The sequence below is a fragment of the Heterocephalus glaber genome, unplaced genomic scaffold (assembly GCF_053883595.1).
Source record: "Heterocephalus glaber isolate CG9 unplaced genomic scaffold, H.glaber_assembly_v1.0 deba00001504, whole genome shotgun sequence".
NCBI lineage: Eukaryota > Metazoa > Chordata > Mammalia > Rodentia > Bathyergidae > Heterocephalus > Heterocephalus glaber.
Genome location: NW_028258324.1, coordinates 6,374,776 through 6,390,055, shown reverse-complemented (window position 1 = coordinate 6,390,055; position 15,280 = coordinate 6,374,776). Strand labels below are relative to the sequence as shown.

Here is a 15,280-nt window from a genome sequence, read left to right as displayed (position 1 = left end):
ATCCTCTGGATTTCTGCTGGGTCTGTTGTAATTTCACCCTTTTCATTCCTAATTACATGGATTTGGGCCTTTTCTTTCTTTTTTCTGACAAGGCTGGCCAAAGGTTTGTCAATTTTGTTGATTCTTTCAAAGAACCAACTCTTGGCTTCATTGATTTTTTGTATCATTCTCTTAGTCTCCATTGCATTGATTTCTCCTCTGATCTTTATAATTTCCTCCTTTGTATGAGCTTTGGGTTTGTCCTGCTCTTCTCTTTCTAGAAGTTTGAGGTTCAGCATCAGGTTGTTTAATTGGGTTCATTCTGTTTTCCTAATATATGTATTCACTGCTATGAATTTCCCTCGTAAGACTGCTTTCATTGTGTCCCATAGATTCCAGTATGTTGTACTGTCATTGTCATTTAATTGAAGGAACTGTCTGATTTCTTCTTTAATTTCCTCTGTGACCCATTGGTTATTCAGAAGTGTGTTGTTCAATTTCCACATGTTTATGAAATTTTTTGAGTTTCTTTTGCTATGGATCTCCAATTTCATCACACTATGGTCTGATAATATACAGGAGGTAACTTCAATTCCTTTGCACTTACTTAAACATGTTCTATGTATGAGTATGTGGTCTATTTTTGAGAATGACCCATGTGGGGCACCCTTGATTTGAGGTTCCTTATCACTTTCCAATTATTTATGAGCTTAAGCTAAGGCAGATTGTACTTTTATACAGGGAGAAAGATATTACATTTTCCAGTCTATAGTTTCACATTAATAATAATGACATTTCAGAATTCAGACTTAACTATAGAATGGCTATGAAGTGTGATCTTTCAATCTGAAAGCTTGCCACCTGTGAGTGAAGCATTATTTAAGGAGGCTTAGGACAGCTACTGTCACACATGATTTAGGAAGCACAATCAATTATATAAGAAATCCATACCCCACGCTCTGTTCACACCAACTCTGCAGTTATTTAAGAGACACAAAGAGGGAAATATTGAATTTGGAAGGAAACTTGTTGTGGTAGGCACATAGTGAAAAGAGCTCAGATAAGTTTTATTAAAATTTTCTTTTGAATGTTGCATGGAGTCAGGTGGAAACCCTCCACAGAGGAAGCCCTACTCTAAACTGTTGTTCAGCCACAAGAGATGATGTTATTTCAGCTGCCTGAACTAAAGCCCTATTTGAGGCATCTGCAGGAATAGCAAATTTTCATTGTTAGAAACAATAGTAAATCAGGATTTGCAGAAGGATATGACTCATCATCCAGTAAGAACAATTAGTATCTTTTGGTGTAAGTTCTGAGTCTTTTGATACAAATTGTAAATACCAAGCTCATGTTTCTGGCAGCTTTTAATACTCTAATAATAGATCAAGAAGGATAATTAATAAATTGAAAACTTCAATGAACATTATGACAGCAGCAGTAGTGACTGATGTTATTCCAGTCTTATTTCTGCCTGAAATGCTGTTGAATAATTTTGTGTAAATATCTCTTGTTTTCTATTTATTTCTGGAAAACTTTTATAAGGAATAATTTGCATTTCTCCCCCTTAAAAGCCTCACAAAGCCAATCCCTCTTTGTATGTTATTCCCATCCCATGGTCTCTTGTGTTGGATTTTGTTGTTAGTCAGCATTGGATACAGAATTCTCCCCCCACTTTTTTCTCTAAAAGCTTTGGAGAAGTTCAGATTTATTGTGACTAGTCACACTCTACTCTCTTGGATCCATGGTGGAGAATTAAACTTCTAGACACAGGCACAGACACATGCATACTCCATACAGGGATTTATATACATGTTCTTCCAATTTGCTGAGAGCAGTTCCTGGCTGGGGGGAGAAATTTTCTGTACAGTAGTCCCAGGGGTGTAGGGAAAACATAGTTATGGCTATGTATGAAATCCCCATTTTCCTAAAGAATAAAATTCTCACTAAATGTGTCCAAGATGTAAAGCTTTATTTCTTACGACTTAAGCTTGGGGTTTAGCTGTCAGCACTTTGTTTATAGCAGGGCCTCCGAGCACTCTCTCTGAATTGCAGTTTTGAGAACAGAGGGAGAATTTGCTTGTGTAATTCCTCTCCTGCTCACACACTACTCATCCAAGCTGGGTGGAGGAGATGATAGAGGCTCATGTTTCCTGCTGAAATTGTGGACTCACATGAATTCTATGTTGAGAGTAATAGTAATAATCTAGGAACAAGTCCCATTTCTAAAAAAGAATTCTAAGATTGTGTCTACACTTCTTGTTACTAAGGTTCTGGATAGTTTCTGTTGCTGTTGTCACAAAGGTAATACTATGGAAAAAGTGGAGGATTCTGTAGTTCCCACTCAAAATTTAGGCTTTGAGATTAGTCATATAGGAGCATGTTAATTCAAGCTTGGAAGTAATTATCATGCATCATTTCTGTTTTTTCCAAGACTGAAACTTGTTCTATATTTGTGTTCAGACTGATAGATGATAAATTTTAAAACTTCCAAATTATCTAGCCAACTTCCTCTTTTCCATCTACAGTAATGGAGATACAAGCTCACCTGTCGGTTGGTGACAGACCCAAGGATCAAACTATGTACCCTGATCTCTCCTTTTTGCTCGCTTTTGTGTACTTTGAAATAAACAACCCAAACCTGTCCCCTCCCCCCAGGAAATCTCCTTGTAAGTTACCTATGATTGATTATTGGGAAATTACTTCATTTCCCATAATCAAATTTATACTGCAGAAAAACATAGATTTAGCTATGTATTTTTAAATTTTTGCTGATGTTTTATTTAAACCATTATATCCAAAATATTATTTCAACATGAAATAACATAAATTAAAATATTTTGCATTCATATATTGAGACTAAGTTTTCAAAATCTGCTACATATTTTATTATACATTTTTAAAAATTTTTAACTGATCATAAATACCTTAAAATTATGGGTTCTTGTGTGGCATTTATTGCACAATGGGGTAACTAAATAATCATTATATATTTCATATCTCTAAATGCTAGAAGAAAGGACATTGAATGTTTTTGCTACAAAAAAATGACAGATATTTGAGGAGTTAGATTTGTTTAACCTTATTGAGACATTACGCAATGATACATACAGCAAAGCATCATGTGGTGCCCCAACTAAGTATATTTCAAAAAAAATGAATTACAACTGGGCTTCTATTTCCACATACTTTGTCAAGAAATAAGCTACTTGAGGAGGTAATATGCAAGGTGTTCTGTTCTTCCAACAGAAATGATTGGTTCTCTTATTTCTTTGGTATCCATGAGAGAATAAGATTCTTTGGCAGATGAGTGTGTCCAACAGCTGGCTGCTCCACCAAAGATCTGTGCTCTGACTCCCTTAGTGTGAAGTAGAGTTACTGGGGATACAGAAACTAGAGCTCCCAGACTCCTTTCCATCTGTGAGTGACCAAGTGGCTGTTCTGGGCCAAAAAAGATACAACTGAAGGTGAGGTTTTATTTCCAGACTCAAGAGCTTAAGAAACAAATTTTACTTTTCTATTTGTTTCCTAACTCACTTTCTCCCCATAGAGTAACTGCATACCGGGGGAAGGGCAGCAGCAGAATACAGGAAGCACGCATCTTCTTAATGCCTGTAAGTTAAAACACAGAAACTTGCTTGCTACCCACATCAGTACTGGACTACAAAAGAGAAATACATTTCTAATAAGTTACTCTCTGTTATCTATTGCTATGTGACAAACCACCCCAAAACTCAGAGGCATAAAGTAAGAATCATTTAGTTTACTCATCAAACTTTAATCTGGGCAGGGCTGTGCAGGGACAGTTGTCCTCTCCTCCTTCTTTCATCACCTAGGGCACAGATACTAGAGGTTGCAGGATCTAATTTCTTTTTAAAAAATGGTTTCATTGGTATATGTTTGGGATACATCATGACTACATTCAGTTTGGGCAACTGATACATGTACTCACCAAATATTAGTCATTTTTGTCTCTGCCCCTTACCTTTCTCTCTCACTCCTTCCCCAGATTCCCTTCCCATCTCTAGAGTCTATGCCCTTGTTTCTTAATATTACTCTTTAAATAATTTATATTTTGGGTCTGTCATATTATAGAAGCCATGTGATATTTAATCTTCTGTAACTGACATATTTCACTTAGCATGAAATATGGTCTCAAGATACATCCATTTTCCTCCAAATGACTCAGTTTGTCCTTTTTATGGCTAAACAGTATTCCATTGTGTATAAATTATACCTATTACAGTAGTAATTTAATGTATATGACATGACACCCATGTTTATAGCAGCACAACTCATAACAGCTAAATTATGAAAGCAGCTTATATGCTCCTCAACAGATGAATGGATTTTAAAAATGAGGGCCTCTTTTCAAGATCAACATTCACATGGCTGGCAAGGAAGTGCTGGGTAGCAGCCAGGAGCTCAGCAGGACTGAGGGCTGGAGGACCCAGATCCTCCCATTCCAGCCTCATCATGGGCTGCTTGCCTTCCTCACAGCCCAGTGGCTGAGTTCAAGGAAAAATATCACAAGAGACAGAAAGAAGCTGATCCTTTTCTGAAGTTTGGGTCCAGAAATGGACACAATTTCACTTCCACCATAATTTATTGATCAAGCCATCTTGAGTCAGTGATGAGGCATAGATGTCACTCTTCAGTGGGAAGAATGTTAAAGCCTGGAGGGAGGCATGTTTTAAAATCATCTCTTAAACCACTAAGATTCTGAGATTTAGAAGTTACAGCAGCTGATATCACAGTTATAACTACTACAATGATGAAAAAATAGCCAGTTCTGTACAGTCTTTTAAATTTTTTTAGATTTTTATTAGTACGTTTGCAGCACATACTGATAACATGCATCTCGGGGAGTTGGTACATGGACATAATACATCCTAATTCTCTTTACTTTCCCTTCTCCCTTCTCCCTCCCCTCCCCCATCTCTTGGTTCCCTTCCCATCTGCCAAAACTCTATCTCCCTATTTCCTGTTTTCTATCTTTTCTTTTACTCTTCAAATTACTTATACTTTGGGTTTCTCTGTATGGTTTTACTATATTTTAGGTCTTCTTCTTTTTTTTTTTTTTTTTTTGGTACCAGGGATCGAGATCGGGAACTTGCTCTTGCAAGGCAGGCGCCCGGAACCACTGAGCTAAGTCCCTGGCCCTTAATATATTTCAATTATTGGTCACCAACCAACCAAAACTTGCAAGTTGGGGGGGGGGGCGGGTTTAGCTTTTGTCAATTTAAAAAATGAAGAAATCTTTGGAAAGCTTCTGCAAAATTCTACTGAGTTCAGCTTTAAAATATATTTGCTCATCTCTTATAAATCAGTAAAATAAAGATAAACAATGCAGGAGAAAAATGGGCAAAGAAAATGAATAGAGGATTTGCAATAGGAGACATGAATCATCAATATAGAAATATAAATAAACAAATGGCCATTTGTTGGGTTGGATCCTCAAAATCCCTTTCCTTTTCCTAACAATGCTCTGATAGCCCTAGAGAAATTATCACTTTCTCTCTGTCTATGGTTCAGTGGGATTGTAATCAAGGCACTGCCTACTCTTAGTCTAAGGGTAGACATGTGGCACAGGCTAAGCCAACTGAAACTTGAATCTTCGGAGAAGTATAAAAAGACTGAAGCTGCATGGTGAGATGTGATGGTGCATGCCTGCAATCCCATTCATACAATGAAACAACAGAATTCATTCCAGCTATTAAAGTATGAATATATACATATTACAATTCTATATTTATTTGGGTTTGTTACTGAAACTTTGTATTATTTCAGTGATTTCTCCCATGCAATTTTGTACTCATTTACAAAACAGGAAGGGCTGGAGGTCTAGTTCAATGACAGGGTGCTTGCATGAACAAGGCTATGGCTTTGAGTCCTCAGCTCAGCAAAAATATATAAACTAAATAATAATAACAATAGTTTCCTGGTATGTTTTAATATATAATAAAGAAATTGTCTCATATTAATTTTTAATTCTTCCAAATAAAACTAATAATAATTTTCTCAGGTTTTATCCCCATCTCCCTCAATATGTTACATTATATGACATTTTGGGGAAAAATGACATTTTACATATTCTCTTTTTGTTCTATAAATGTTTAATTTTTTTAGTTTACTAATACGTATGTGTAGTAAACATAATGTTTACATTCCTTGTGAGAAGTTTGTGCAGTACATAACACATGTTCATTCTTCTTTTCATCCCCTTTCCCTTTTTCCCTGCCCTGTCCACCCATCTCAACCCTCTTCTTTTTTTTGGTACATGTTTGCAGTACATTATGTTTACACTCCTTGTGTGGAGCTGGTACGTGTACATAACAGACCCCAATTCTTTTATTTTCGTCCCTTATCCCTCCCCCATCTCTTTATCCCTTTCCCTTTCAGAAAGGTCTATCACCCTACCTCCTGTTATCTATCTTCTATTTTGCTCTTTAATTTTTCCTTTGGGTTTCTCATATAAGAGAAACAATATGATATTTAAGCTTGTGTGTCACATTTACTTCACTTAACATTATAGTCTCAAGAACATATGCTATCTTTAAAGAATATAAGGTCTACTTATTCTTGTTCACTTTCAAATTGCTCTTTAGAATTTTACAGTTTCTCTAGATTTCATTATAATGTTTGTACCTAGGTATTTTACATTGTTCTTATAAATATTGTTATTTCTATATAAAATATTATAATTTTATATTCATATAACCAATCACTCTACTGAGCATCCTTTTCAATTATTTTTATAAATTCATTACATTTTTCTTAGGTTTTCTAGGTGTTATTTATCAAGAAGCAATTGTTGGAAGGGTCATTATAAGAATAGCTACACATTTTTGGTATATTTTAGGACAATCTTAGGAATTCATTGAGAGGGTTCTTCAGTCACTCATCGTGGCTTGAATATCTTCTCTACAAGGAATCTCACTATCTTTTGATGTTTCTATGAAGGTATTTTTACATATGATTGACATTTAAATCAGTTAAGTAAAGCAGAATGTTCTTCATGATGTGAGGATGCCCATCGAATCAACTGAAGGCCTTAATAAAACAAATTGCATCCCCTGAGGGTTACCTTGGACTTAAACTGCAGTATGAACTCTTTTTTGGGTCCCTAGCCTCCTGGCTTCACTTACAGATTTTGGATTTGTCACTCTCCACAATTTTCTTTAGAGGTAAAGATAGATTTTTTTTTTTACCATTTTAATGTGAAAAATTTTCTCTCTCTCCCTCTCTGATTATTTCCTTACAGAGCCCTGATTAATACATACAATTCATTTAATAATACTTACCTTAAATGTATAACATTTTTAGGAATCTATCCCAAGGAAATAACCATAAATATAGTATAAATTTATAGAGGAAAAAACAGTAAAAAGAAAGCCCTAATGTTTAAAATCATTGCATAAATTGGTAGGTTATGCCATACATAGTCATAAAAAAATAAAGAAATTATTTAGTTCCCGATCACTGAAAATCATATGTTAGAAGAGAAGTGCTTTTTTTTTTTCAGTGCTAGAAATTGAAGCCCAGGCTTCACATGTAATAGGCAAACACACTGACTCCACCATTGAGCCACCCCACCAGCTCAGAAGAACAGTTATCAGTGTCGTAGGATGCTCATATGTGACATTTCCATATCCTTATTCTCACATCTGATTACCCACAGACATATCTATCTACATCTCTGATTTTAGACTTGTAAGTGTAGATTAACTGGAGAGTTAGATTTATTTAATTGTTTTCTAAGATAAGCAGAGATGCCAAAAAGAACATTGGTGTAACAGGAAATGAGAAATAACGTGAGAATGATTTTGCTGATACATCATGAATCTTGAAGAATCTAATATAAAAAAAAATTCAAGCAATGCCATGGATAGGGGATTCCTATGACAATGAAAAGGTAGTTGGATTAACTATTGGTCTTAGAGGGTTAGAGGAGTGGAAAAAATGTTGGAGTAGTGGTGTGAGAGGTACCTGAATAGTGGGTTAAATAGTGAATAGTTTGAAATTGAGGTTTTGAAGGCGTGTATATTTAAATTAACTACTACAGTGGGAGTCAAACTGAAAAAGAGATCAAAGATTTTAAATGTTAGATATGAAAATGATCACCCATATGGTAAAGTCATCAGGAATTAAGACAAGTGTCCAGTTGAATGAAAAGATAGTGGGACAAATGGAAACAAATAGCAGATTAAAGTTACCACAGAATTAATTTAATGATAAAACAAAGAAAAGTAACAGGTGATATAATCTGATGACAGAAGATTAAAAGGAGAGTTATTTTATGAAAGTCAGGCAGGAAAAGGACCCAGAAGTGGCACTGAGGAAAAAACTCCAACAGCTGTTGCACTTCTAGGTCTAGTAGGAGGAGGGAATGTGGGAAGGAAAACAGCACTTGACCTAGAAGACTAAAAAAGCAGTATACTTTGAGATAGAGCAGGATTTTAGATAGGGCAAGAAGATAGGAATATTGTTCAGATGGGAGCAGAGAAAGACGCAGAGGGCTTGACTGAAGACATTGAATGTCAAAGAGTTGACATGCAATGGTGACATAACCCTGAGGCCTTTGTGATGCAAGATATAGGCAGTATCAAACTAGAAATGCCTTTATAAAAACGTTAGTGATTTGAGAAGCTCATTTTGGGACCTGAGTTGTAATTTATAGGTAAAACTCATTCTTTTACTTTCAAACTACTGTATATTTAATGTTATTTTTGGAATAGTGACATGCCCTCAATGAAAACAGCACAAAAAATTCACACTAATATTTTGGAACTAATATTTTATAATTTGCATTGCAGAATAAAATATTTTCTAAATTTTCATTCTAAGTTTGAGGTCATGTGCATTCACATTTGTCTGATAAATCAACAGTTTATATCATTCAGCTATTTCCATGGAACATTAATTTTATTTTCTTATTCACTTTTCCCATTTTGTTTAAGGTAATATGATAATTAATGGGGCCAGGTTTTAGCTCAGTGGTTCTGGCGCCTGTCTCACAAGCGCAAGGTCTCAAGGTCGATCCCTGGCACAAAAAAAAAAAAAAAAAAAAAAACCTGATATTTAAAGTTCACCTTTTTTTCTTTTTTTTGTGCCAGGGATCGAACTCGAGACCTTGCGCTTGCGAGGCAGGCGCCGGAACCACTGAGCTAAATGCCCGAGCCAATGTTGGTTCACTTTTTGTAGGTAAATGTGTTGAATTCTGACTATCACCTATGGATCAACTCAATATACATGAGTATTAGCTGGTAGCTAGCTCAAAGTCCGTATGGTTATATTTTGCTCTTTTTTTAATAGTTTCAACGATAAGAGTGGCTCTTTAAAAGTCATACTGATAAGTATAACTTTTATTGACTGCAAAAAAACAGTTTTTGACATTATTTTCAACAGAAAGGATCCTATACAAAATGAATGCATTATACATTTTTTGATTAGACAAGTCTTCTTGTCAGAAAATTATAACGGTCTAACTTTTGTTACACATAAAATTAAGTATACCAACATTTTTAGAGTATACCACAATCTTACTATATTGTATTCTGCTTTACATTTCAAAGTAGCTTTATATACAGTAATTGCTTTCATAATTTTTAAAAGAAGATATCGTTATAAAAATACTGAGATTCAAAAAGATAGTAGTCAAGGTCATATGGCAGTGTACGGTAAAAGAACACGAACTGACTGAAATTTACAGAAAAACACCTAATATATGATGGACATATTATACGTTTAAAATAAAATTTTGATCTCTAAAGTTATCATGAACCAACATTCTGTATATTAAAATATATAAATATATAACTAAATAGAGCTGGTAGTCATTAGAAATACTAAAAGGTATTACACAGGAGACTTACAGCAGTGGAAGAGACATTTCCTCTTCTTACATGTTGCCAGAACTTCAGCATTATATGTCCACACTGGTGATGTTGAGGTATGATGTCATAAAGAGATTGTGAAGTACAAAATTTAAAGGGCAACACAGAGCAGTTACATTTTAATGTGGATGTGTTTACGTATGTTTTAAACTCTTGTTCTGAGAGATTCTGTCAATTATGTTTTGACTTTGCCTGATAAGGGTAATTATTTATTTTATGTCACCCTATTTTAACATGAGTTTTTAGTGTGTATGTGTGTACACAGGTATGTGTACATGTATGTGCTTTGGTGAATGTGAAAATTATATGAGATATAAGGAAACTAGAATACTATAAATATCTCCCTTACAAAGAGCAGCTTTAATCCAGTACATTTTCTTCACATTCAGGCTTTTTCCCTAAAACATTGCCTATGTTTTTAGTAATTTTTTCCAAAATCATTTGAATGTGTCATATTCTTTGATGTGTAAATTTTATAAAGTAAAAATGTCTATTAAACTAATATTTAGATTTATTATATAGCTATGTATATAGTTATACAAAATTATAGAGACAGAGCTATGCTAGAACAAATTATCAAATTCTGCCTGGCTGGAAATTTGTAAAAGTGAATATTTTCATTATGGAAATGAAAACTCTTATGGCAGATAGACAGCAATTTTTCTTTATATATATACCATGTGACCTCTCACAGTGCAACTTTCAGACCCCAGAAGACGTAATTCATTAGAATTCGTTCGTTAATGTCATTAAGATTTTATCACATTTGAAATTTAAAAATACTACACTCTTTTAAACTCAAATCTAATTGAATAATTTTACTAGTATATGTTTTATTTTATGATATATATATAGATAGATGACATGATAATTTATAATTTTAGTAAAGAAATACTTACAAATTTCTAAGCACAGTTTTTGGCAATCAAAATTTTATCATTTCCTTATTACTTGATTCCCAAAATATCCTACTCAGCAAAATCCTGAAAGAGTTCTATGGATTTCTTATGAGTAGAGGTGTGAGAAAAAAATATGGTTTCCTTTGCTTTGCTTTTTAAACAATGATGTTATTTAAAATATGTCAAATAATCCAGATGGAACTATCCCATATTCACCTTATTTCCTGTGTACATATCTACTCCAATTTCTCCTTACCCAGTTTTTTCTGAAACACATCTTTGAAAGCATTTAGTATGTATTTCTGAAAGCCAACTTTCTTTGTTTTATCTTGCATAACATTCAATAGTTTAAAGAAAGTTTTAATGGACACAAAATATTTGGGTATATTTATAGAATACAAAATAATAATGTGCTATATGCATACAATATATAACAACAAATCAGAATAATTAGCATTTCCATTCTTCATATATTTATCATTTCTATGTGATATGATACTTCAGCTTCTTATCTTTTAGTTGTTTTTAACAGATAATAAAATTTTTCGTCTAGAGTTATAGCCACAACACAACTAACATAACTATTCCTCGCAATGTAAATGTATTGTATACCCATTCTCCAACCACTCTCAATTTTTCTGACTTCTTATTTTATATTGAACATTATTCTCCTCTTTACTTCTATAGGATCAAACTTTAATTTATGCTCCCACAAATGAGTAAGAACATGTAGTATTTTCATTTTTCTTACACCATTGAATGTGGCCTTATTTGGAAATAGTGTCTTTAAATCTTGAAAAATGTAATCAATTTAAAATGAGGTCATGGGCCTGGGATTTAGCTCAGTGGTTCTGCCACCTGCCTTGCAAGCGGAAAGGCCCAAGTTTGATCCCTGGTACCAAAATAAATAAATAAATAAATAATAAAATAAAATGAGGTCATACTGGCCTTATGTTGTATCTTAATCCAATTAGCGGTGCTTTATAAGGAAAGGGAAATTTGAAGACAGACACAGACTAAGAGAGAATGAGGCAGAGATTGGAATGATGACTCCATAAGCCAAATGAGAAGAATTGCAAGAAACCGCCAGAAGATATGATTGAGAGGCATATAGCATATACTTCTCTGAGACTCCAGAGGAAAGCAATCCTGTTGACAACTTGATTTTGGAGTTCTATTCTCTGTAACTCTTTAATAATAAACCTACAGATTTTCAAGCCTCCCAGTTTGTCATGGTCGTTGATGGAACTAATGTGCCCAATGATAAGAATTAAACTAAGATAGCAAAAAGAAGAGGACATGTGTTCTAAAAGGAAGGAAGGCATGCAATAAGGGTAAATATACACCTAGACTAGTGTATTCACTTGTGAGAATACTCATTTTTTCATATTTGTTTTTCTTAGTGTTAGGTTTAGGGTTAGGGTTAGGGTTAGGGTTAGGGTTTAGGGTTAGGGTTAGGATTAAGACATATCTATCTGCATCTGTGCTGTGCTGTCCAAAAGAATAGCCATTAACCACGTTCAGCTTTTGGGCACTTGAAATGTGGCTAGTCAAAGTGAGGCACAAAATTTTAAATTTCATTTAATGTTAATTAAGTTAAATTTTTATTCACAAAATCTTTATGCCCAATTCAGTAATTAGAAAACTTTTAAGTGTGTTCAGAACAATTATGGCATTTCAATCTATTTCTTTTAACTTTACATATTATGGAATCTAACTCTAGATTGAATGTTTTTGCTGAAAATTCAGGGCCCAAGTTGAGAAAAGCAGTAACAGGAGCATACATGCCAAATTCGATATGAATTTTATTTTTGAATTTTCTATACTAGGCACACATTATACTTATAAGTAAAAACATGATTTCAAAAAGAATATATAAGTTCATCTTTAGGAGCAAGAAATAATGAAAAGGTCCAGGCATGATATGTGACTATAATCCCAGCACTCTGGAGGATGGAGGCAGGAGGATTCCAATTCCAAACCTAGCCTGGGAAAATTAGCAAGTTAGCAAGACCTTGTCTCAAATCAATAAAAAAGACAGAGGATGTAGCTCAGTGCAAAGGCTCTGGGTTCAATCCCAAGTACCACAAATAATAATAAAATTAATAAGTAGAAAGGCTGGAGATGTAGCTTTGGGTGAAGACCCTGTTTTCACAGTAGCACTGAAAAAAAAACAAGAGAGAGAGGAGAAAGGAGAGAAAGAAAGAGAACAGAGAGATAGAGAGGAAGGAGGAGGAGGAAGAGGAGGAAATGAAGAAGAAAGGGGGAGAAGGAGTGATGGAGGAAGGAAAGAAAGTTTCCAAATGTCATTTTCACAAATACTTGACTTCTCCGGATAAAGAGTCTCTAGACTATTGGGGAACTAACTCTTATCAGGCAGTACCTAATATGAGGAGAAGTCAGTATGTCTGGATCTACATGTAGAAATTTGAAAACATTTGTTATAATTCAAATACAATTATTCAGCATGTTTTGTGGGAACTCTTGAGCCATGAATAATTTGTTATTGTCTTTCTGAGTTCTGGTTCTGATTAAATGCTTTCTCATTCCTGAGGGATTTTCTGGTTAGTTTTTGCAAGGATAAATTGTCTTTGGAAACTATTAAAGGACCCATTTCCAATCAACCCTATTCTTGTGAAGAAGTCAGTTTGCCTGAAGAAAGAGTTTGCAACTTCCATTAATTTTTTTCTTTCCTTTGCCATGTAACAGATTGTCAGTTATACCTTTGAGGATTATTCTCCATCAGAAAATTTCTGAAGGTGGATGAGTATTTTGAGTTAGTCAAATAATCACCCATATCCTCCATCAGTCTCAGATGCCACATGATGGGGACAGATTGCTGAGTGTCTGCAAGCTATTTGTGATTTTCTTCCTGTCTATAGTCCAGTTAATTCTAATCTCCAAAGCGGAAAACATAAACCACTGTCCACTAGTGGTAACTACTCATTGTCAGTATTTCAGTTTCTTTTTAAAGATAAAGCTTTAACTATTATGGAAAACTAGTATGAAGCTTCCTCAAAAAACTAGAAGCAGAAATACTGTATGATCCAGAAATCCCAATTCTGGGTATACAGCCAAAGGGTGTGAGATCAGGATACTGAAAAGATAGATATCTGCACCCCTGTGTTCACTGCAGCATTATTTACAACAGCCAAGATAAGGAATCAACTCAAGTGTCCATCAGCAGATGAATGGATAAGAAAACATGGGATATATGTACAATGGAGAACCACTAAGCCTTGAAAAGTAAAGAAATCCTGTTATTTTTTATTATGTGGATGACCCAGGAAGATACATGAAATGAAATAAACCAGGCACAGAAAGACAAATGCCTACTGTCACTTATATGTGGATTCTAAAAAAAGTCAAATTCATTGAAACAGAGTAAATGGTAATTACTAGAAGGAGTGGGGGAGGGAAGAAAGTGGGTGGATCTTGGTCAAAGGATATAAAATTCCAATTAGGAAGAACAAATCCAAGAGATCCATTGTACATCATGATGACAGTAGTTAATAACAATATATTGTGTACTTGAAAATTACTGACAGTTTGTGTTCTTACTACAAAAACTGATATATATAACATACTCCAAATGTCAATTAGCTCTATTTAGCCATTCTCAGGGTATATGCATATGAAAACACGTTGAGCAGCATTAATATATATATAATTTTTACTTTAAAAATAAAGATAAATATTTATTTAACTCTCACAAGATTAAAATAAAAATAAATCTTGAAATGAGACAAAAAAATCTAAGTTTCAGAAATATTAAGTGTGTGATAGATGGCAAAACCAGAATCTGCCCACATATTCCAATCTCAATTCCAGTATTCTTGCTTAACTACATAAAATGTTTCAACAGAAATATTTGTGGCTTACTTTACATTTAAAAGTGAAGAAAACATATGTTTCCACATGGTAGATAGTTACAATTTATCTCTTCTTGAAATCTTTTTAAATGACAAAAATATTAATGCACAAGGACAAAGAGAATTAAAGGACATTGAGCTATAAATGAGAATCAACATAAATCTCTCAAAGAAAGTGGTGACATTCTTAGCTAAAAGGAGAAAGCCACAGGCTGCGGGTGTCAGAAAGAGTTACTACACTTACAAGAAACAATCTATATCTCAGAACCTTGGAAAAGGTAGGTATTTAAAGGAGCAGGTAATCACAAAAAGCTATGAGTAAGAGGTGAAGCCAAATACAGGGGTGGGGTGGGGTTATTGCAGTCTTTTGTGCACAGTGGTTGGGGTCTTCGGCTCCCATCTGCTTTTTAGAACTAGTTGACATGTGTCTCTTTTACAATTTTCAGCCAGTTATTTCCTTCTAGGCAAGGATCATGGACATTTGAACAAAGTTTGCAACATGAGAAAGAACAAAATTGACAGAATAAGTGACATGGAGAAAATTGAGGATATAAATAGAGCTGGAAAAATATTTAAGAAAGTAGAACAAATAGAGGAATAAGAGATCTGGAGAGGTCAATTTAGGAGATACAACTTT

At 34.3% G+C, this 15,280-nt stretch overlaps 1 long non-coding RNA gene across 2 annotated transcripts; it reads right to left on the bottom strand.

Annotated features, from left to right (window-relative positions):
• Nucleotides 1–1,936: 1,936 nt before the first annotated feature.
• Nucleotides 1,937–9,905, bottom strand: LOC110345318 (uncharacterized). 2 transcript variants are annotated; one of them, XR_015440806.1, is made up of 4 exons: nt 9,852–9,905; nt 3,514–3,588; nt 3,166–3,417; nt 1,937–2,132 (listed from the first exon to the last, which is right to left on the bottom strand). It is a non-coding gene; the product is annotated as an uncharacterized LOC110345318 (long non-coding RNA). The 2 variants fall into 2 exon arrangements; XR_015440805.1 differs by lacking the exon at nt 1,937–2,132 and having other exon boundaries at nt 3,102–3,417.
• Between the last annotated feature and the right edge of the window lie 5,375 nt (nt 9,906–15,280).